The sequence below is a fragment of the Bos mutus genome, chromosome 28 (genome assembly GCF_027580195.1).
Source record: "Bos mutus isolate GX-2022 chromosome 28, NWIPB_WYAK_1.1, whole genome shotgun sequence".
NCBI lineage: Eukaryota > Metazoa > Chordata > Mammalia > Artiodactyla > Bovidae > Bos > Bos mutus.
Window position 1 is genome coordinate 10,508,209 of NC_091644.1, and position 23,008 is coordinate 10,531,216.

The window sequence follows — 23,008 nt, forward strand, 5'->3', positions numbered from 1 at the left end:
CTCTCCCCAAAAGCCCACCTCCAGTCTTCCCCTCTTCTGAAAGAACAGTCTCATTTGCTTCCCACCATTTGCTGCCTGAGGCAGTTCCACGCCTGTGGCCCACTCCCTTCTCGTTCACAGAGCTCCCTGGGAAGCAAAGGCTCCAGGTATGGTGTGGAGAGCCCACGGCAGTAGCTCCCCAGCCTCCCTGCACTGGTAACACTTGCATGTTCTGGACAGTGGAGACAGGGTGCTGACTCCTGTTGAATTTCCCCCCCATTCTACCTGTTGCTCCAGCCTACAAGATCTCCTGCAACCCGGGCCGGTATCAGGCATCTTAGCACTCTCTCTCAGCTTTCTTTTATATTCACTGGTTGGGAAAAAACGGCATTTGCGTTCTTCCCAGTGAGTGACACTGAAAAGGCGCTCCTACACTGTCGCCGCCAACCCCTCCCCACCCAGGACCACTCAATCAGTTATTGGACCACCTAACTCTACCACAGCCCGATCTACACCTGTTTCCTCATCTAGTTCACGACAGCAGGAAGAGGGCCTCTGTCAAATAAAGATGTAACACATCTCTCCCCATCCCCCACCCACCTACAGCGCTCCAGTTTATCTGTCTAGGAACCTCCATGAGAAAAGCAAAGGCAGCCAGAGAGCCTGGGTTGAGACCTTCGGGGGCCCAATACTCATTCCCAGTGCCCTGACTCGCCCCTTCCCAACGACGACATGTCCTAGATCAGCAGGCAACTCTTAAGACTCCCAACATCTACAGTCTTCCCCTCACCTTTTAAAAATAATTTTACTTATTTATTTTTGGTCGTTGGGCTTTTGTTGCCGCGCAGGCTTTTCTCCAGTCGTGGCCAGCGGAAGCTACTCTCCAGCTGCAGTGTGTGGGCTTCTTGTTGCACTGGCTTCTCTCGTTGTGGAGCACGGGCTGCAGGGCGCTCGGGCTTCAACAGCTGCACACGTGGGCTTAGCAGTCAGCAGCTTCCAGGCTCCAGAGCATAGGCTCAATAGCTGTGGTGCATGGGCTTTGTTGCTCCAAGGCATGTGGGATCCTCCAGGATTAGGGATTCCACCCATGTCTCTTGACTGGCAGGTGGATTCTTTACTACTGAGCCACCAGGGAAGCCCCCCTCTTTTTGTGACAATTAGGAAATTTTTATGGCCCAGGCTTTACATACTCTAGCCTCCACTTTTTCTCAAGAGGTCACCAGCAGGGTCCACTGCCCTTGGCAAAGTTAGTCTAGCACCCGGGGTACCATATGCGACTCAGAGGGGAGTTTGGGCAGGGCATAGTGGGGTGGGGGGGCCCTCACCTTCCCTTCCACTCTGTCCAACCCTCACTCTGCACAACAGAAGGTAATACAGTGACTACAATCCTGCAGATCTGCTTTCTCTTGGGAACTACAAATATCACACCTTCCATGCTGACCAATGCCTTCCTCCTACTTCTGCCCTTTAACAAAGAAAAAAGGTGCCTGAGTGGGATGCTTCACAGAGTGGACAGGCCGGGATTCTGACAGGCCAGGCACATCCCTGTTCTGTGCCGGCTCTCATCAGGGCACTCTGTCTTGGGACTCATTGGAGAGGGCCTCCAGGTGCCACAGGCAGCTGGCCTCTTCCGGGACTAATCCAGTTCCTAGACACCAGCCTCTGGGGAACTTTCAGCCTCAAGTACTGCCTCTCAAGATGCAGCACAAATACCACCCTTCCCTTCCTTCCTCACTGGGACCATCTACCTGCAGCTGTGCACCCAATTTCATCCAGCTGTGGCCCTCTCTGGCTAAACTAGGGCTTCTCATGCTTCAGGCTGCAAAACAATCACCTGCTGGACTGTTTTAACCCAGACTGTCAGGTTCTGGCCCCACAGTCTCTGCAGGGTGGGTTTGGGAACTGGCCCCAAAATGCTGATGCTGCTTGACTCTGGACCAGTTTCTGTAGCACTGCTTCCTCATGCATGAGAATCACCTGGACAGCTTGCTAAAAATGCCTAGGCCTTGGCCCCAGTCATTCTGGGCACTTCAATCTGGGATGGTCCTGGGAATGTGAAATATAAACAAGCACCCTATCCCCATCTCCAGGGATTCTGACGTAATTGATTCTGCAGTCCACAATCTAGGAAACGCTTTTTTCTTTAAGGTACTTGGACACTTTCTAGTTTATTCTATCTAGTCTTTATTCCCAGCGGTAAGTAAACTCTGAGGATAAACAGCAAGATCTGAGCATCCCAGGATCCCTTGAGACCAAGCCTCAGCTTACTTGGTGAATGTTGAAAGCAAACAGCAGGTACACAGGGGGCTTCTCCGGGCCTATAAAGTGGCTTGTTCCCTAAAACTGTGTACATGTACACAAGAATACCATTACATTTCAAGGATTCCACAAGAGTAGGCACCCGGAGTCCTCAAACACAGCAATCTAGAAACACTGTATTGGGAGAAGAGGCAAAATAACCCAGAACGAGAGGTATCTCACTACCCTGACCTAGTCATCATTCCCCCACCTCAAGAGTGAGAGATGGAGACATATGTTAGGAAAAAGGATGGTGGCAGGGCCATGCATGCCTGGCACAAGGATCATGCAGTGTCCTCCCCAGAGGGGCAGGGTTGCAGCAGGCTAACACTGACAGGAGGCAGAAACCTGGAGCTCTTCCTGGTCCAGAAGTCACATGCTGTGAGACCTCCCGCCCAATGCCCAGCAGCAAACCAACAGGGCCTGGACTAGAGCGCGTGCTTTGTTGGGATGACCCCTTCCCAGTCTCGGGGCTAGAGTATTTATTTGTGTGTTAGTTCATTAATGTTAAATCTTCAATCTGTTTTTATGTAAAAACTTAAATGTAGATCTTACACCATACAGTCCAGATGATCCCTGCTGGTTTCTTTTTAAAAATCAAAGGAAGAGAAGACAAACCACAGAATGGGAGGAAACGTTTAAAAAGACACATTTGATAAAGGACTGTTATCCAAAACATAAAAACAATTCTTAAAAACTCAACAGTATGTATATCTGAAACTAACACAACATTGTAAATCAACTATACTTCAAGTTTTTTTTAAAAAGTAAGAAAACTCAATTAAAAAATGGGCAAAAGATCTGAACAGATACAATCCCCAAAAATACATAAACATGGCAAAAAAAAAAAAAAAAAACCCATACGAAAAAGAGGCTCAACATCATACAGCCTTAGGGAATTACAAATTAAAAAAACAATGAAATACTACCACACACCTATTTGGATGGCCTAAATGCAAAACACCGATGACACCGAATGCTGATGAGGGTGTGAAGCAACAGAAACTCCTTCACTGCCGCTGGAAATGCAAAATGGTACAGCCACTTTGGAAGGCACTTTGGCAGTTTCTTACAAGCTAAACGTACTCTCGGCTTACGGTCTAGCAATAGCACTCCATGCTATTCACCCAAGGGGGCTGAAAATATATGTGCACACAAAAGCCTGTACGTGGATATTCGCAGCCGCTTTCTTCATAACCGCCAAAACTTGGAAGCAACCAAAATGCCTTCAGAAGGTGAACGGATAAACGGTGGTACATCCAGACCATGGAATATTATTCAGCAGTAAAGGAAATGAGCTGTCAAGCCATGAAGAGACAAGGAGGAACCGTAAATGCATATTACTAAGAGAAAAAAAGCCAGCCTGAAATGGTTATGTCCTGCACAATTCCAACCGTACATTATTCTGAAAGAAGTAAAACTATGGAGAAGTTAAAAAATCAGTGATTACCAGGAGTTAGTGAAAGGAAGGCATGAACAGGCAGAGCACCAAGGATTTTTAAGACAGTTAAGCCATTCTGTATGGTACTAAAACAGTGGATATATTGTCAAAACCCACAGAATGTACAACACTAAGAGTGAATGCTAGCAATAAACCATGGACTTGGGGCGATAATGGTATGTCAATACAGGGTCATCAACTCTAACTCTGATATGAGATACTGATAGTGGGCGAGGTGATGCTGTGAGCCTAAAGCTGCTCTGTAAATTAAATTACATTTAGAAATTAGAAATAGGGCTTCCCTCGTGGCTCAGTGGTGAAGAATCCTATTGTTCCTCCTGCCAATGCAGAAGACATGGGTTGGGTCCCTGATCCGGGAAGATCCCACATGCGGTGGAACAACTAAACCTGAGTGCTACAGCTATTGAGCCTGTGCTCTAGAGCCCGGAAACTGCAGCCACGGAGCCACATGCCACAGCTGCTGAAGCCTGCGCGCTCTAGAGCCTGTGCTCCACACCCAAAGGAGACCACCGCGATGAGAAGCCCACGCACCGCAACCGCAGAGTAGCCTCCATTTGCCGAAGCTAGAGAAGAGTCCGGGTAGCAACAAAGACCCAGCACAGCCATAAATAAGTAAATAATTATTTAAAAAAAAATAAAACGAATATAAACCCATTGTATGGAAATTCAAACAGAACAGAAAGGCACAAAGAGAAAAGCAAAATTCACTCTCCCCTCTAATCCCCTAAGCAAAGGTCACCACTGAGCGGCTTCCAAAGTAAAATTCAATTTCACACACACACACAAAATGCCAATACATACATGTGTATATATAGTTTTTATATGTTCATATTTATAGAGAGAGATGTAGAATTTTTTAAAAACAAGAAAGAAATTTGTCTATCAACAGACTCTCGCTCCAGTTCAAAGCTAGGTTTGGGCAGGCTCTGGTGTAATTAGTCAACCACATGCCTCCCTGGCCTACTTCCTGTACCTGGCTGTTGGGAAGATGAACAGTTAGCCAGCCCTGAGCTGGTCTGAACAGCTCCTGACCACCACACACAGCCGGGAGGCAACGACCCAGAGCAGGGTGCACAAGGGGCCCAAAGCAAGACTAGTTACGGTAGTTCAGTTCAAAGAATCTCACACGGAAAAGGGCCCCAACCAGTGACCTGGAGCTAGGCCCTCACCTCCGCACACCTTGGGTGTGACCGGTGGCTTCACCTCTCAGGGCTCTTCCTAGTTGGACTTTACAACTTCTGAAGGTGACGCCTCTTCAGGTTTTCACCCCAATCCTAGACTTAGAGGCTCCCAAAATATCTATACTGGAAAGAAATTTGCAGTTTCCAACAGTTTCCAACCACCTTGGTTTTGCAGCTAAAACATGCCAGGGACCCAGCTTACTCAAGTCACACACACATGGGAGAGGGTCCAAGGCGGAACTCCACCTTCCTGAGAGAGAGCAGAGCCTCCCTGCCTTCCCGAAACAGGGCTGTGTTACAAAACCTGTGACCACTGCCACCTGGGCTGGGCTGGTTTGTTTGGTGGTCCCCATCGGTCTTGCCATTAATGACCTACTTTAAGATCTCTCTCTCCTCCAAGGGCAAAAGGAAGACAGTGCAGTAACTGCTTTGAACTGGGGTCAGCCAAGGTCACTCCTCATGGCCAGGAGGTTCCAGGAACCCTCAGGTGCCTCAGCTCACACCACAGGCCTCCACCCATACCTAGAAGGAGAAGGGGAGAGAAGCCTGGTACAGCCAAGCTCTACCGCACACATGCCCTCCAAGTTTCACTCAGATCTAGCCTGGTGCATCTCCAGCTCAGCCCAGCCAAGCAGAAACAGGGAGCATGATACAGAGCTCAGTGCTCCCTCAACTGCATTCCCCGACACCAACTTACGTCTCACGAGTGGGAATTTACCAGGTACCCACTTAAAAAAAGAGGCTAGCTGTCCAAAAACTTTGAAAACTGCTGCCTACTACATCCTCTTCCAGGAAAGTGCTCATTTTTGATAGCGGATTAAAGACTCTGAGAAGTTCTCTAACAGATGCCTGCTTAACTTTACCCCTCAATTTCCCAAACTTACTAGACAACAATAATAGTTAACATTTATCAAACACTCATTATGTACTAGGCCCTCTGTTAAGTGCTAAATATGAAACTGAACTTTACAACTCCCTAAGACATATAACACTAAGATCATGATCTCTGTATTAGAGATAAGCAAACTGAGGTGTGGAGAGATTACACAGCTTGCCCAAGGTTATGGCTAGTAAATGAAGAGCCAGGATTCAAACCCAGGCAGCCAAGCCCCAAAGTTCAGGATTTCACCCCTACAGTGCACTTCCTCAAGGGCCCACCAGCCCCAGAAACTACTATTTCAAAGACTGAAACTTTAAAAACACTGGTTGATGACACAGAACAGAATCAGGAAGCAGGACCCTAGGCTTTACTGCGATCTCAGGTATTTCACTAAAGGCAGTCTAGGGTGGTGGGAGGAACATGAACTCTGACGCCAGGTGGCCCAAGTTCAAATCCCAGCTCTGCTGCACTGGGATGTGCGGTCTTGGGCAGGTTATTTAATACTCTGGGCCTCATTTGTCCACATCTGTAAAGTGCAGATAATAACAGCTTAATATCAAATATGTTCTCATTATATCATCGTGAAAGTGAAAGTTGCTCAGTCATGTCTGACTCTTTGCGACCCCATGGACTATACAGACCCCATGGAATTCTTCAGGCCAGAATACTGGAGTGTGTAGCCGTTCTCCAGGGGGTCTTCCCAAACCAGGGATTGAACCCAGGTCTCCCGCATTGCAGGTGGATTCCTTACCAGCTGAGCCACCACGAAAGCCCAAGAATACTGGAGTAGGTAGTCTATCCCTTCTCCAGTGGATATTCCTGACTCAGGAATCGAACAGGGTTTCCTGCATTATAGGCAGATTCTTTACCAGCTGAGCTACCAGGGAAGCCCCCAAGAAGTTCTAGTCACTCAGTCATGTCCGACTCTTTGCGACTCCCTATAGTCCACAGAATTCTCCAGGCCAGAATACTGGTGTGGGTAGCCCTTCCCTCCTCCAGATCTTTCCAACCCAGGGATCTAACCCAGGTCTCCTGCATGGCAGGCGGATTCTTTACCAGCTGAGCTACCAGGAAAGCCCTATATGTCATCTAACCTCTCACTATATCAGTTTCCCTAAAACAGCAGGTTAGATTAGAGGGTCCCGGAGGACCCTAGACCACTGGATAATACTCAGGATGAGAGATGTGGGGGCAGGGAGGGCATGCGGTGGAACACAAGAGCTTGGAGAGTCAGGACAGTGTGAAGGGCAGAGGGCGGGGGGGGGGCAGCGTGGAGAGTAAAGTCTGCTGGTTCCTTCTCCACTCCAAGCCCAGCCCCTAGCAGCAGACCCTGGGTGGGGATGGCTGTATTGGATTTTCCAATCTCCCTCAGAAACCACCAACAGGAAACTGGCAATGTTTTCTTTCTATTCCTGCCTTAGGCCGAGGTGCCCAGGGGCTTGGTCCAAACTCCATGAAAAAAGCTGGGGGTGAGGGGCGTGGAGCCTCCCAGGTGATGCTAGTGCTAAGGAACCCATCTGCCAATGCAGGAGACATAAAAGAGGCAGGTTCGACCCCTGGGTCAGCAAGATCCCCTGGAGGAGGGCATGGCAACAAGGAGAATCCCATGGACAAAGGAACCTGGCAGGCTACAGTCCATAGGGCTGCAAAGAGTCGGACACGACTGAAGCGACTTAGCACACACGCATTCAGGCACACAGGGGCCAGGGGTGGAGGTGATGGAGGAGGAAGCACCTCTGAAAAGAACTTAAGAAGAAACCTGCCCCGGGAGGAGTGACTGGCAGAAGCAGAGCCTCAGTCTGCACAAAGCTTCAGCCCTACCAGTACCTAGGAGCCTGCTGCCTGTATGCCCACTCTGGGCTCGGCCCTGACAGAAACCATTTTTTCTGCTCTTAGGACCTTCCCAGACCATGTCCTGGGAACTGAGAAAGAGGGAGCGAGGCAGGAGCGGACGCCTCCACGGAAAGGCACCTGCAGGCAGACACAGCCTCGCAGGCAGACACAGCCTCGCAGGCAGCCTCTCTGCCACCCTCTGCCCAGCACAGCCCTGGCCAACCTGCATCTCTTCAGTTCATGGCAAGGGCCCCTTTTGACAGATGCCCACACTAAACAGGCTTCTGGAAGCACCAACACTTAGTCAAATGCCAACCCTGATTCAGGATTTCTGAGGAATGAAAAGTGGCCACAGAGGAAGCAGATGAATCCAGATATGGTGTCAATATCTGGCAGACATCCAGGCTGTGACAGGAGATCAGGCTGAGGTCCCTGGAGTCACCAAGGTTCTACTGACGGACATAATTTTCTGTCACAAAGGCAGTGACAGAAAATCCCCCCCACCCCCACCAACTTAAGTCCAAGGTGTGGCAAGGACCTTATTAGGAAATTCCCCCTCCCCCAAAGGGAAACGGAGGTTTGTTTCTAAGTGCCTCTGGGGCTGGGGAGGCAGGCCTGTATCTGTCAATTTCACCACTTCCGCATGCGGAAGCTGCTTGCAATTACACCGCCTGATCAGAATGGGCTCCTCAGGATCAGCTGATGATTTAACAAGCACAACTCTGAGAGTAAAGAAAGCCTCCTTGCTGTCCCCGACTTAGCTCTCAAGCCCCTCCATTTCCTGCAAAGTCCAACCCAAGAGTTGTTCCTCTAGAACCACCGGGGCCCACAGGGGTGCACCCTCCAAGCTCTGTGGAGGGTACTGTCTGCACAACAAAACCAGCAGCTCAGCTGGAAGGGAACTTGGGGAGTTCCTTCTCTGAATCCCTCCTTGGTCTTGGTGGGGAAAGGGAGGCTGGACAGCTCATGCAGGTCACGCAGCCTAAGCATCACCAACACTGGGTCTCGTAACATTCAACCCCAGGTCCTCCGCAGATTCTTGTACCACCTCCAATTACTCTCTCTTCCATCTGTGCACAACCCACACTCCCCTATCGAGCCACAAACATCACAGGACCGTCGTAAGAGACTTCTCAGCTCTGTCATGTGAACCTTACCCGTGGCCCACCAGCCCTGATGCCATCTTCTAACACTGCTGCTGGGCAACCGGGTGAAAGCACGGTCCAACGACAGCAGCTCTAACGCTTGCTGGCTGTGAGCTCAGCACGCGCCGCGACCTTGAGCCTTTCTCCTTAAAACCGGGGAAGGTACATTCATCTTACTATGCAGCCGTGAGGGTCTGATCCACTGACAGAGGCATATGAAGCTATCCACCATGGACTTATTAGCATACAGTAGGTGCTCAGTTAATCTTAACTTACTTCCTAAGAAGCAGTAGCTTGGTAGCTAGGGTCTAGGTCCTAACTTCACCATATGCTGTGTGACATTTTCAGAACAACTTAACTTCTCTGAACTTCTATCTGCAGAAATATGACCTGCCGACCTACTTTGGTGTCACTGTAAATATGACCTGCCGACCTACTTTGGTGTTACTGTGAGGACTGAATGAAGTGAGAACAGGGAAGACTTGTAAAATAGGGACCGTTTTCTGTGCTCTGTCACCAATTCAGCCTGGGTTGTACCCTTCCAAGTGGCCAAAGAGCACAGGCTCTGAAGTCTGGAGACCCTTTCCCCCCGAAAGGGTCATCAAAGATCCTGAACAGACATCCCAACTTATGTAGTGTCTGCTAGGTGTCCAGCCCACACAGCGAGGGGAGTATCTAACCAATCGTTACGGTCTCAGATGGTTCAAGACAAAGCTGGGAAGGGAAAGAAAGGAGTGCTTTTCAAAGCCCATGATCAAGGCACCATGAAGTTTCTGGATTAGGTCTGTCAAAAATATCCCCAACAAAGAGTCAGCATCCTGACCCCCAGAATCTGTGACTATGTTTCCCTAAACTACAAGGGAGTTTGCAGATGTGATCAAGGCTACAAACCCTGAGATGGGGAACATACTGTAGATTATCCAGGTGGGCCTATGAGTCCTTTCCTAGCTATGGTAAGGATGAAAAGAAAGAGATGAGAAGCTTGAGAGGGATTCCATCCTCCCAGGAAGGGTGCCAGAAGTCAAAGGATGCAGATGGTCTCTAGAAGCTGGAAAAGACAAGGAAGTAGATCCTCCTCCAGAGCTTCCAAAAGAGACATAATCCTGCCAACAAACACCAGGAGACCCGTGAGACAAAACCGTACAACAGAAGGCAGTGCTAAAATGGGGCCGTCGCAGAGGCAAACAGGAGGGCAGCACCTCAAAAATTAAACACATGACCTAGCCATTCCACTCCATAAATGCACCCCAAAGAACTGAAAGCAGGACTCAAACACATTTGTCCACCAGTGTTCCCATGTTCACAGCAGTTGTTATTCACAACAGTCAACACGTGGAAATAACCCAAATGTCCATCAACAGATGAATGGATAAACGATATGTGGTGTATACATAACAAAAGAGTATTTTGCCTTAAAAAGGAAGGGAATTCTGACACATGCTAGAATATGGGTGAATCTTGAGGTTACTATGCTGAATGAAATAAACCAGTCACAAAAGATATTCTATGATTCTACTTATGTGAGGGGCTTCCCAGGTGGCACCAGCGGTAAAGACTCCACCTGCCAATGCAGGAGACGCAAGAGACACAGGTTCAATCCCTGGGTTGGGAAGACCCCCCCGGAGAAAGAAATGGCAACCCCTCCAGTATTCTTGCCTGGGAAATCCCACGGGCAGAGGAGACGGGAGGGCTACAGACCACCGGGTCACAGAGCTGGACACAACTGAAGAGACTGAGTCCTCATGCTCAACTGAAGCGAGGTAAGCAGAGTAGTCTGATTCAGAGACAAAGAGAAGCAGTGATGCCAGGAGCTGAGGGGAGAGTGGATTGGGGGTTAATGTTTAACGGGGAGAGAGTTTGTTCGGGAAGATGAAAAGTTTTGGAGACGGACGGTGGTGATGGTTGTACAATAACGCGGTGCTGGAGATGACTCTTGAGAGTCCCTTGCACTGCAACTTTAAACCAGTCAACCCGAAAGGAAATCAACCCTGAATATTCACTGGAAGGACTATGGCTAAAGCTCCAATACTCCCGCCACCTAATGCAAAGAGCCGACTCACTGGAAAAGACTCTGATGCTGGGAAAGACTGAAGGCAGAAGGAAAAGGTCAAGACAGAGGATGAGATAGTCGGATTGCATCACCCACTCAGTGGACATGAATTGGAGCAAGATCTGGGAGACAGTGGAAGACAGAGAAGCCTGGTGTGCTGCAGTCTATGGGGTCTATGAAAGAGTCACAAAGAGTCAGACATGACTTAGTGACTGAACAACAACAACTTAAAACAACCAGACAGACAGCTAAAAATGGTTATTAAAAAAAAAAAAGGCACTGTGATATTAAGCCCCTAAATATGGATATTTTGCTACAGCAGCAATAGAAAGCAAGTTCATACAGAGACCACTACTTCTCTCCTTCCCTCCAGATCCTTCCATGGTATGCTCTTTGAAAAGGCTCCCTCTGTATAAGAGATCAGTGCACAGTTTGAACTCACTCAGCAGAAGATGCAATAAACCCCAAGACCACAAGAAAAACCATTCCACCAAGAAGGGAAGGCCCAGGTACATGCATCTCCTACGTGTCTGGGAATAAGAACTCAGTCAATAAAGCTTTGCTTGCTTGTATTATCAGTCAATAGTCACCATGGTGAGACCTGGGGCTTGTGAGGAGGTTCTGTATGGCCAGCCAGACACACCCAGCCAGCAATGCAAATGCTCCTGGGAGGGAAAATGTGGGTAGTGTGATGCTTGGGTGGGTGTTGTAGGTGAACACACCCAACCAGCCGGGACCGAGCAACTGGAATACCAGAGCTCATTCAGCCTAGAGATGACTCAGTTCATTCCTGCCCACCCCACCTTGGCTCCTATTTCACAAATGCAGAAACTGACAACCAGAGAGGGGAAGTGACAGGGCGAGGTGACACAGCAAGACCCTCCCAGGGCTAGTTCAGGACCCTTCCACTCTTGCCTCCAAGCCAGGGCCCACTGTCCAAAAGGCAGGACCGCAACCAGTTGCTGACTTTTCACAGCATCTCTAGTTGGGGAGGCAAGGTTTTATGGAGCCTGAAGCCTATATAATTTTAGGGGCCCTTTTTAAGATGCCAGAAACAGGATGCTTTTTTTTGCAAATTCTACAAAACTATATGACTTAGTAAATTCACTGCGAGGGCCTCTCCCACAGCCTTGGAGAGACCACATGCAAATGACTAGGGTGTGGGGGTTGGGAGACTTCAACTAAGGACTGTATGCCCAGCAGGCTCCTCTGTCCACGGAATTCTCCAGGCAAGGATACTGGAATGGGTAGCCATTCCCTTCTCCAGGGGATCTTCCCTACCCAGGAATGGAATCAAGGTCTCCTGTACTGCAGGCAGATTCTTTATCGTCTGAGCCACCAGGGAAGCCCTACGTTTCATTAGTTTCACAATGATTTCACCTCTGGGCTCAAAGAGGCACCCAACGCTGGGGCCAGACTCCCCTGAGAACAGGTGTTAAAAAAACAGAGCTCTGGCCTACACTAGGCTTTCCCTCTAGCTGGAGCTGCTGCTGCTGCTAAGTCGCTTCAGTCGTGTCCGACTCAGTGTTACCCCATAGACGACAGCCCACCCGGCTCCCCCGTCCCTGGGATTCTCCAGGCAACCCACACTGGAGTGGGTTGCCATTTCCTTCTCCAATGAGTGAAAGTGAAAAGTGAAAGTGAAGTCACTCAGTCACGTCTGACTCCTAGCAACCCCACAGACTGCAGCCTACAAGGCTCCTCCATCTATGGGATTTTCCAGGCGAGAGTATTGGAGAGGGGTGCCATTGCCTTCTCCTGTAGCTGATAGTCACAGGAAAACACTCACCAAGTGTTTTAAGAGCCACTCCCAGGCAGAATGGAGATTAAGGTTGAGAATCAGGAAAGGGCTCTTTGGAAGCAGAAAGGATATGTGTTTAGGAAACCTACTTCTCTCTGATGGGCCCTGGCAAACCCAAGGCTCCCCTGGGCACCTCTCCCTCATCTGTGAAATGAGTGAGCCCGCAAGGGATGCATGGTAGTCAACTTGTGCTGCCCAAGACCTGGGGCTCTTTGGAGGTTCTGTAGTTCACAAAGATTAATTTTGTTGTGGGGAGGAAAGGGGCGGGGCTGCAAAAGAGTCTCTCCAACTTAAATTTTGTTTTAAATGGAAAAAGAGGAGGCCTGGACACCAGGAGCCCACGTGGTGGCACACAGCTAGGGCTGCGGCAGCTGTTCCTTCATCCAGGGATGCCTGCCTCCGCTGCCCACTGTCCCCACAGGGCTGTCCCTGCAGGCACCTGTATTCGTAATGAAAGGCACAGATGTTCACCCAGGGCCCTGCTAGGCCCACCTCACCTTCATATGCAAGTCAGTCACAGATCCTCTCACAACAAACTGGGGGAGAGGGATGGAGGACAAGTCAAAACATCAAAAGGCAGCAGAGAGTCCCTGGGGCTTCTACAGACCTGGGGCCTGTTCAAATGCCTTTGGAAAGGCCTGGTCCCTTCAACTCTCGAAGACCTGAGAGAGTACCTATTTCAGCTCCAAATAGCGGAGCACCCCACCCTGCCTAGAAGTCCCAGAAACCTCTCCTTCAAATAGCACTTCTCAAGGGCAGCTCTTCTAATGGTGACCAAGTCCCCAGCCAGCCTTGTTCAGCTAGAAAATGAAAAGAAATCCCCACCAGAGCCTACAGATCACAGTGGAGGAGGTGATGCTCTTTTAGACCTCAGGTGGGCCTGACTGATGTGCAGGTGGAACCCTAAGACCTGCCAAGCAGACCTGGGCTGTACCACAACAAGAAAATGGAAGGTCCCTGGAGGTCTCCATGTGATGGCAAGAAAGCAGGAAATGCATGTTCATAGCTCAGTCAAGCCAATACCTCAGCATTTTCCACCTTCAGAACTTCTGCTCAGTCATCTCTCTACCTAGCCTGTCCTCCTGTGTCCTTTACTCCTCTGTCTGCCCTCCTTAAACCTAAGTCAATTCTGGCTTTTCCTTTAAGCCAGACGGAGGCCCGCTTCTTTCAGGAAACCCACACTGATCTCTCCACCCAGAACAATCACCTCTCTTTCTGGAACTTACCACCACTTGGCCTAAAATGTTTTCTACGTCCTCTAGTGTTCTAATAATACTCCCCTCTTTCCAGTACCTAAGTCGCTTTAGTCATATCTGATTCTATGCGACCCTATGGACTGTAGCCCACCAGGCTCCTCTGTCCATGGGATTCTCCAGGCAAGAATATTGGAGTGGGCTGCCATTTCCTATTTGAGGAACACATATTACTTCATCATGTATCACCTCATTAACCTTCATTAACCAACCCTCATTAACCAACGATCCTACAAGATAGGTATTATCACCTCAAGAGGACTACGGCTCAGAGATGGTTCTTGACAAGCAAGGATCACACACCTGACGTGTGCCAGGGCCAGAATTATTTTTTCTAGGCCTCCCAGCGAGAGTCGGTGCCGCGGCTGTAGGACAGGCCTCTTCTCTCCTCCTGCACCAGTTAGCACGGGCAGGGCACTGTGAGGTTCCTGACAGGACATCAGTGGGTCCTGATTATACCTCCTTCACACCCTGGTGGCACCTGTCCCAGTGACATCTTTGGTATGGAGGCTCCAGAATTCTGGGGGCAGAGAGAACTCATCTAAAACATTCTGTCTCTCCCTCCTACGACAAGGCCGGACCTTGAGTGACGTAAGAGGCGTCGAACATTCCTGACTCTGCCGGGGCACTGCCTCACCTCCGAGGTGTGGGTCATGAGGTCATCAAGCCCCAGAAGCGATCAAGGGAGCCCCAAGGCAGCACCCTACCAACCCAGACCATCCTTTCCCAAGCACTGAATAGAAAGCCCACAGAAGGTGCTGTTAAGACGTTCAACTCACCCCCACACACACCCGTGAATCAAGAATAGCTGGAGCACACGTCAATCATTAGACAAGCAGTGCCTCCAACTCTGCCCCCACCCTGCCCCCCGCAGAGGCTGGCACCTGTGGTGGCCCCACCTGGAGGAGCTCCGGGTACAGCAAGCTAGGAGAGTGGCCACGGGCCAGTGTCCAGGCCTGACCAAGAGGCTGAACGTGAGCAAGCAGGCTCAGAAAGACACCGCTGGGAAATAAAGTCAGTTTCCAGCGTGCTAGCTTTGGGATTACACAGGAATCCTACAACATCAGAGCTGGAAGGGGCCTTCAGGAGACCCTTTGACTCCACTGGCTTATTTTACTTAGGTGGGAGCCAAGGCCTGGAGAGCAAAGCCTGCCTGGGCTCTCACCATTGGCTGGGGCAGGGCAAAGACTCAACTCATGTTTCTTGACCTCCAGGCCAATGCACCCAGGCCCAAGCTGGCTCCCCTCCACTCACGCTGCTGGGTTCTACTCCACCTTCCTGGGTTGGAGAATGGACTTGGAAATGTGAAGCCTATCCTGGGAAAGACAGAATGAGAAGGTGACCCTGCTGCCTACAAATAAAGTCCCATGTCATCAAGTCACAGAGAAACTGTCCTCTGCCCAGGGAAGCCTCTGTGACACTGCTTCTCCCCAGGTTCTTGCCTACGAGTTAACAAGAGCAGAGAGCAGGCATTGGCAGCCACTTGTTTTGATCTTTCTGGGGTATCAGGAGCTGCACTGACCATCAGTCTAACTCAGCTCACGGTTCAAATGGCCTCTGTCCCCACGCTTTCCCAGAAATAAGTTACTAATGTGTCACACCTGGAGTTGAGGCAGGTCAGTCAGGAGAAGAAAGCACAGTTAAGATACTCTCTATCCCAAAGTTGGGTCTTGGAGGGACACCTGCCCCCACATCCCTAGGGCCTCTAAGGTGGTTCCACATGCAGAATGCATGGCTGCCAAATCCGACCACTGGGAATGGCCTGGAAGCAGTGATAACCCTCAGAGCATCAGCAAAGCAGGAGCCTGCTTAGTCACCAGCCCACTGGCTCAGCCGCTGCCCTCCTCTGCACTGCCTGCCGGCCTGCCACTGTCATGAGACCCCATTCTTATTTCCCAACCAGAGGAAGGCTGGCTTAGAAAATGGCAAAACCGACAAGCACAGTAGTGGTTTCAGACTGAGGACAGCAGTGGGTGGTGTTCCAGAAACTTCTGGTTGTCCCCCCTCAACCATCTGCCCATCTCACTTCCATAACAGAACACTTACCAGTAGCCTGGCACATGGCAGCCCCAAATTAGGACTATGCTTCCGAGCTTCCCTGGCAGCAAGGCAGGACTCTGTCAGGAAGTCAGCTGTCCTGGGCCAGCAGGTAAGGGAAGCCAGAGCAGCACTATGGTCCCCAGACTGGCCGCAGCAGCACAACCTGAGTGCCGTTAGAAAGGAAATTTCTCGGGCCTCACCACAGACCCCCTAAATCAGACCCTTTAGGGATGAGGCCCAGGAATCTGTGTTTTAACAAACCTTCCAGATTATTCATAAATGTGCTCAAGTTTGAGAACTAAAGCCCTGAAGAACGCCAGGAGCAACTGTGCCTAAGGAGTCTGGTGCCTGGACAACCTCACAGAACAGGCACTTATTAACTCTGGACTCCAATTTCTGGAGATAGAGGGAGAGAGAAACTCCTCTTAAATCATGGCCAAACCTGAATCCTGATGCAGGTGGGTGAAGAAGAGGAACAATGAGAAACTCAACCAAGAGGGCAGAAAGTAGGAAAGAAACAACATCCAAGTGTAATAAATAATAAACAGACAACAAGAGGCAAGAAATACAATCAAGACTACCTGGCATGCAAACAGTCTGAATTCTCTACCAAAGACAGAAATGACCAAGTTCGGTTTGTTGTTATTATCACTGCCTCCTGCCATCTCCCCTGAACCCCAGTCACGTGCTGATTACAAGAGAAACACTTTAAAGAAAAATTGAAAATTAAGGCAAAGACATATTAGGTGAGCACGGAGAAAAACCAGAAGTGGAAATATTAATATTAAAACCATGTTGAGAACTTTCCAATAACCCTGCCTCTGCAGACTGAGGGTTTTTTCCAGCCACTTCTCAGCCATTTGCCTTTATCTGGAAACACAGGACTTGGAAAACTACTCACTAGGATTTCATGGTACAACAAGGCTTAGGCCATTCTAGTTCCATGAAATAGTTTACATGACTTAAAACACAAGCACAGAAAAGATTGTAAAACTTGGGGCCCAAGCCTTAATAGCTGACATTTGGTCTTGGGACATTTTTGTGTACTATTTTGTCATATCCCTTGGGGAACAGAGAGTCTGTTTTGCTGCTGTAGATGAGGAAGGAAATATAACTGTGAGTGAGAGCCATCTACTTGGACCTATGGGATAGGGGAGGAACCAACCGCAAAGTCAGAGGTCCTCTCCTGGGTTTTGCGAACTGACCTCCTTTTATCCACCCCTCCTAAAACCTGGCTATCGTGGGGGCCACTGGGACAGACAAGAAGGGGGAGCTCACAGTCGTCATGAGTCTAAGAAGCAGGCAGAGCCTGATCACTGCCTACTCTGCATAAGCCTGAGTGGGAACTAAAGGGTGTGGCGTACCCCCTGCCTGACTGAGGCTTGCTTCCAAATTTCTGAGCCTTTTACTTACTGTCCTATAAAATGCATTTAATTACTAATTTCAGGACTACAAAGAAGGAATTCTCCCAGATTACTGACAATATATGCTCCTAAAATAGATAATATGGAATTTAAGGCCAAAGGTACAGAATAAGTAACGAATGACACAAGGTACAATCCACAAAAATGAGCTTGAAAAGCTGTATACACCAGACACGCACGCCAAATTCACAAATCCAGAGCAAATGTAAGTCGAGTTTCACTCAAAAAAAAAAGATTCAATAAGCAAGGATGCAGAGGGCACCCTCAAGATCACAGAAATATCTGATGTCTGTGTGCCACAGAGAATATGTGTCAGGAAAGTTCTTCAGGTTGATCATGTAGCTGGCCACAAAGAAAATCTTAATACAGTCCCACAAGAGATTCTGCCAAGCACCTTCCCGCAACAGAACTGTATCTGTATGCTCAGTTGCGTCAACCCATGGACTGTGGCCCGCCAGGCTACTCTGTCCATGGAATTTTCCAGGGAAGAATACTAGAGCAGGCTGCCATTTCATACAGGGAATCTTCCCGATCCAGGGATTAAACATGCATCTCTCGCATCTCCCTGCATTGGCAGCTGAGCCACCGAGGAAGCCAAGAGAACTAGCAGCCAACATTAAAATATGATCAGACTGCCCCAAAACTGCTGCAAAAATTAAAGATCCTGCCTTCTAAAAAGTCCTTGGATCAGAACTGATCTACAGAGTACTAGGAAGCAATGGAAAGATGAGCATTTCATATAAAGGCCCACTGGCTAGACTGGTACTCAGAAGAAAATGCTGAGCTCTACATAATTTTTAAATTAAAAAACTAAAAATAAATGAACCAATTTAGACATGAAAACTAGAGCAATGAAATAAGTAAAAAGTAAGAAGACATGAGTAACAGTAAAGGTTGAAATTAATGACCAAAAAAGTAGAATTTTTTAAAAAATATTTACAAATAATTTCCAAATTATATAACATATTTTATGAGATATATACCTCCAGCATATCCAATTAGAATCCTATTCTTAGTATCTAATGAAGACATTCTATATCACAAGGCCTGTAATCTGTCCTTGATTTGGAAGACTTAATATTATAAAGTGTTAACTCTTCCTTATAAAGATTCCTACCGGTGGCTCAGTGGTAAAGAATTCGCCTGCAATGCAGGAGACCCAGGTTTGATCTCTGGGTCAGGAAGATCCCCTGGAGGAGGGCATGGCAATCCACTCCAGTATTCTTGTCTGAAGAATTCCATAGACAGAGGAGCCTAGTGGGCTACAGTCCATAGGGCTGCAAAGAGTGGGACACAACCGAAGCGACTGACCACGCACAGACTATTTACTCCAACACTGTTTCAAACTATAAAAATAGTCAATAGCCTCCATACCCAGCAATAAGGGAAAGGTTGAATAAATTAATTTACATCTGTACTACAAAACAGCCAGGGACGACCTAGGGTGGGTGGGGGTGGCCTCTGCTTTTGTGGTCACAGTACAGGGCTAGGCAAACAGTGGGTACTCACTAACTATGAGTTCAACAGCAACATCCTTGTCACAAGCTTCCTAAAATAGCCATGACCTTTTAGGTGAACACAGCAAGCTCAGTCGGCTGTCACCAGCCCCCTCACAGACACATCCTTTTCCTCAAGGATGCCATCCCCAGGCTTAACCTCCACCTCCCTGTCATCAGCTCTGAGTTTCTCTTCGTCCCTCACTCACTGTCCTCCAAGCCAGTCTCTGCCCATGCTACAGGTGTAAGAGGCTCCAGGCACCTGACTTCCCTTCTCAATTTCAGGAGTCATTCCACCCCCTTTTTCCTGCTAAGGCAGTGGCACCTTCAGGACCACAAGCCCCTGGAAGACTAGAACTCAATCACAGAACCAGGAGTCAGCTACCTACCACCCACACACTCCAACCCCAGCTTCAAGATTCCTTGCAGCAACCCAAGATATCAACACTGCCATTGCCACCCCCTAACTGATCTCAAGCCCCTTTTGCAAACATCTTCTCACCAGATTCTGCAAACAACCATTTTACTACCCAGAACACTGGACCCTGTGTGGCTATGTGGCTTGTCCCAGGATACCCAGCACAGATGGGACCTCTGCCTCCTCACCCCTCCATTGCCCCCCTGTTACTTTCTCACATCAGGAGCAAAGTCAGCTGTGGTTTGAGTCACTATTCACGCCACACTGTCAAGATCCTCCCAAACCACCACATGACATCTGACCTTATTTCACGGGGTCCCGGGGTCAGGGTCAGTAGGCCTCCTGTGGTATGGTTTCAGCGTTATTAGAAAGCTCCGTTGAATTTCAACAACTGCTTTTAAAAATGCGAATTCCCAACAAAGACATTTCAGTTTCTCCATTTCTCCTAAGACCTTTCCTGTCTAGGTATCCCTCAGATTTCCTCATGTTCTACAGGCCATGGGCTCACAAGGTGCTGTTGAGAAAAATCCAGAGAAACCTGAATCCGTTCACTTGGCTGAGATTGTGAAATACACCTACACACAGAATCTTCCTCCAGTGCCCACCACGGGACAAGTGCTAGGAACTGCTCAAGGGGGAAAAGACAGCAGCTGAAAAGAGGGAGGAAAGAGCAGGAAAGACAGTGAGATCCAGAAAGGCCCTCGGTTCTCTGAAGATCCAGCACTCAGCACAGATTTGGTTTCTACATTCACCTCCTGCTCACACCAGTTTTTTTTGTTGTTGTTGTTGTTGTTGTTTTGCAGTGAATACCCAGGAAAATCCCACACTCACCTATTCTGGCTCAACTCTCATTCCTACCACCCCAAGCTACCCATCCTCCCCAAATCACATGGCCAAGGCATCACTAATCAATCGTAGCCTTCTAGGTGCCGCGATCCAGGACAAGCCCTGACAACAACCCTGGACCTGATAACATAAAGGAGTCCACGGGGACTTCCTCTTGACCTCTCTGCCAGTTCCTATGCCCACCTCTCAGTCTGAACTCAATTCCATCTCACTCTTCCCACTTTTTCTTTTTTTTGCCTATCCCAATTCAGCTTCCAAGGTCAAATATCCTTGGCCTGTCTCTTCACTTAGCTAACATCTGCTGAGTACCAACATCAGGCAAGGTCCTTTCTGGATGCTGTGAGACCAAGACACGAGTGAGAAACACCACCCACCCTCCAGACACAGAGGACCGGGCAGAGCCATGTTGGCTGTACAATCGCTACTGCACGGCGAATACTGAGAAGCGATGTTAAAGGAGTGGAAGAGGGCTGTGTGGGCTGACCGCATGTCTTGCCCCTTCCTGCTCCAGGTACCCGGATGGCTCCTAGAGGGGCGATGAGTAACAGGCACAACTGGGGGAAGGAGGGCAGAAGAGCATGAGCGAAGACAGAGGAACAGGTCAGGAGAAGAGCAATTCAACTAGGCTGACCTTCAGCTGCATGAAGGGAGTAATAAATATTATTATTACTGACTCTTACAGATGAATACTAATGTGTCAGGCCCTGCTGTAAGCTTTACGTCTATCTGGGACACAGGAGCATGGTCACCACCTATTCAGATCAGTGACTGAGCTGTATGGTTGTTAAGTATATTAATTTATTTAATGCTCACAACAACCCTGGGAGGTAGGTATTATTATTGTTGCTGTCGTCATTTAGTCGCTAAGTCGTGTTTGGCTCTTTGTGACCTCTTGGACTGCAGCCCGCCAGGCTCCTCCGTCCACGGGATTTCCAAGGCAAGAATACTGGAGTAGGTAGCCATTTCCTTCTCCCGGGGATCTTCCTGACCCAGGGATAGAACCTGCGTCTCCTGCACTGGCAGGCAGATTCTTTACCGCTGAGCCACCAGGGAAGCTCCAGGTATTATTATTACCCCCACGTTAAAGATAAGGAAACAAAGGCACAGAGACCGGTAAGAGGCGAGATTTGGAAGAGATGCCCAAAGTAGTGTGCATCCCATGCCGGGGCAACATACGGCCCTGCAACCTCACCTGGTCTCTCCTGTCAGGGAGAACCTTGTGGCAAGGAGAGTGCCTTGTGCGGAGGGGCCCTGCTAACTCTCCTGGCATCCCCAACAACTGACTCAAACAAGGAAGGAACATAAGGAGAGCCAGTTGGGGGATGAGCAAGATAACACGCCCTGCCTGGACTCAGCCCGGCACTGCCCTCTAAGCCTTTGTTCCTGCTGTGGGAGTTGGGCAGAGGCTCACCCCTTGAAGGGTCACTCCAAGTCCAGGTCAAAGCAGCGGGGGAGCAAAGTGAAGGCAGAGAGGGAAGGCAGAGTGGTTGGCTACCAAAGATACCCTGGGGCTGTCCTAAAATACCCCATCGCCAAAGAAAGGTCGCTGATTTAGAGGGGAAGGGACAGAAATGTGAAAGGCAAACTGCTCCCAGCTTGGGCTGGAACTGTCTAGCTAAGCTTCTGCTCCCCAAAGTCTCAAATGGATGAACTGCACAACTTTCCGTTAAATCAACATACTCTTTATTTCTTAAAGCTTTTTCAGGGGGAAGAGAAGTCAAGAATCCCTCCCCGAAACTGTAGCTCAAGGCTGAGATGAAGGAACAGGCTGAGAAGGTAAATACACAGGTGAACACAGCACCAGGGGTGGATCCCGCATTCTCTCAAATAAAGTGCCTTATAAATCAACTCCAACAGCAGCAGCTCCCAGGAATTTCCGTCTTTCCAGTTCCGGAGGAAAGTTCCTGAAGGCAGCCAGCCCTCCTAGGTCTCCTCAACAGAAGCCTTTTCTGGAAGGATACACACACTGTCCAGAAGTCAGCGGGGTCAGGGGGGTCGTGGCCACCGCCATCCCCACACCAGCCAGCCGCCTTCTTGTCGCAGGTTAACGGGCTCCCAGGCCCTGAGCCCCGGACCCCAGCGGAGCAGCACAATCACGCGGCCCTGGCCACTGGGGCCCCGCCTGTGCACCGCCCACCCCACAAGGAGGGCCCCCAGCCGCTGACAGAGCTGGGCAGGAAGGCCGACGAAGCCCGTCCGGGACAGCCCGACACCCGCGCCTTTACCCCCATGCTGTGTAACCAGGAAGCCGCAGGGCCGGGCTGAAGGTGGCGCGGGGCAGTCCGGGGCCTCCCGGCGGGGGTCGCGGCGCCCTGCCTCCGCCCCGTCCCGTGCCCGCCTCAAGCCGGAGAACCCTCACTCACCTGGCCACGGGGCAGTGGGGAGTCGCGAGGGGAGACGTGGGACGCGGGCAGAAGCAGCTCTCTCTCCGGGCGTCCCAGGCGCAGCACCTCCGACCGGCCTCGAGTTTTGTCCCACTGCACTCAGGGAACTCGCGACCCGCAGGCTCCTCAGCCGTCAGGGCGGGGCCGGAGGAGGAGCCCACTAGCCGGAAAACCCCGGGCCGAGGCCCAACGTGCCCCGGGGCGGGGCCGCGTGCGCCACGGAGGGGCGGGGGCCGAGGTGGGCGGGGCCGGGGCGTGGTATGCACGCGGCCCCGCCCCCAGGTGAGAGTCGTTCTGGGCCAGCACACTACGGAATGTGTCGGCTAGTCTGGGAAGGAAGCCACAGGCCTTCCACCGCGAGAGGTTACGGCAGGCGCCAGGAGGTCGGCGAAGAACCGGTTCGCCGCACCGCCTTCCTTGACCTGTCCTGCCCTGCGCCTCACTCCGGGGGAGGGGATTTCCCAAGCCCCCTCCAGCTCAGTGTACCTTCCTTATTGACTCTGTACATTAAAAAGTGA

The 23,008-nt window shown here is 49.9% G+C and overlaps 1 protein-coding gene across 2 annotated transcripts in view; it reads right to left on the bottom strand.

The window, feature by feature from the left end:
- Positions 1–22,628, bottom strand: part of ANXA11 (annexin A11) — a 42,203-nt gene extending 19,575 nt beyond the window's left edge. The window contains exons 1-2 of one of the 2 annotated variants that reach the window (XM_070364651.1): positions 22,470–22,607; positions 5,297–5,442 (exon numbers count right to left, since the gene is read on the bottom strand). The gene's annotated coding sequence lies outside the window, so the exon portion shown is untranslated. Of the gene's footprint in view, positions 1–5,296; positions 5,443–22,469 lie in introns of both variants that reach the window. The other variant, XM_070364650.1, reaches the window with a different exon arrangement.
- Positions 22,629–23,008: the final 380 nt, after the last annotated feature.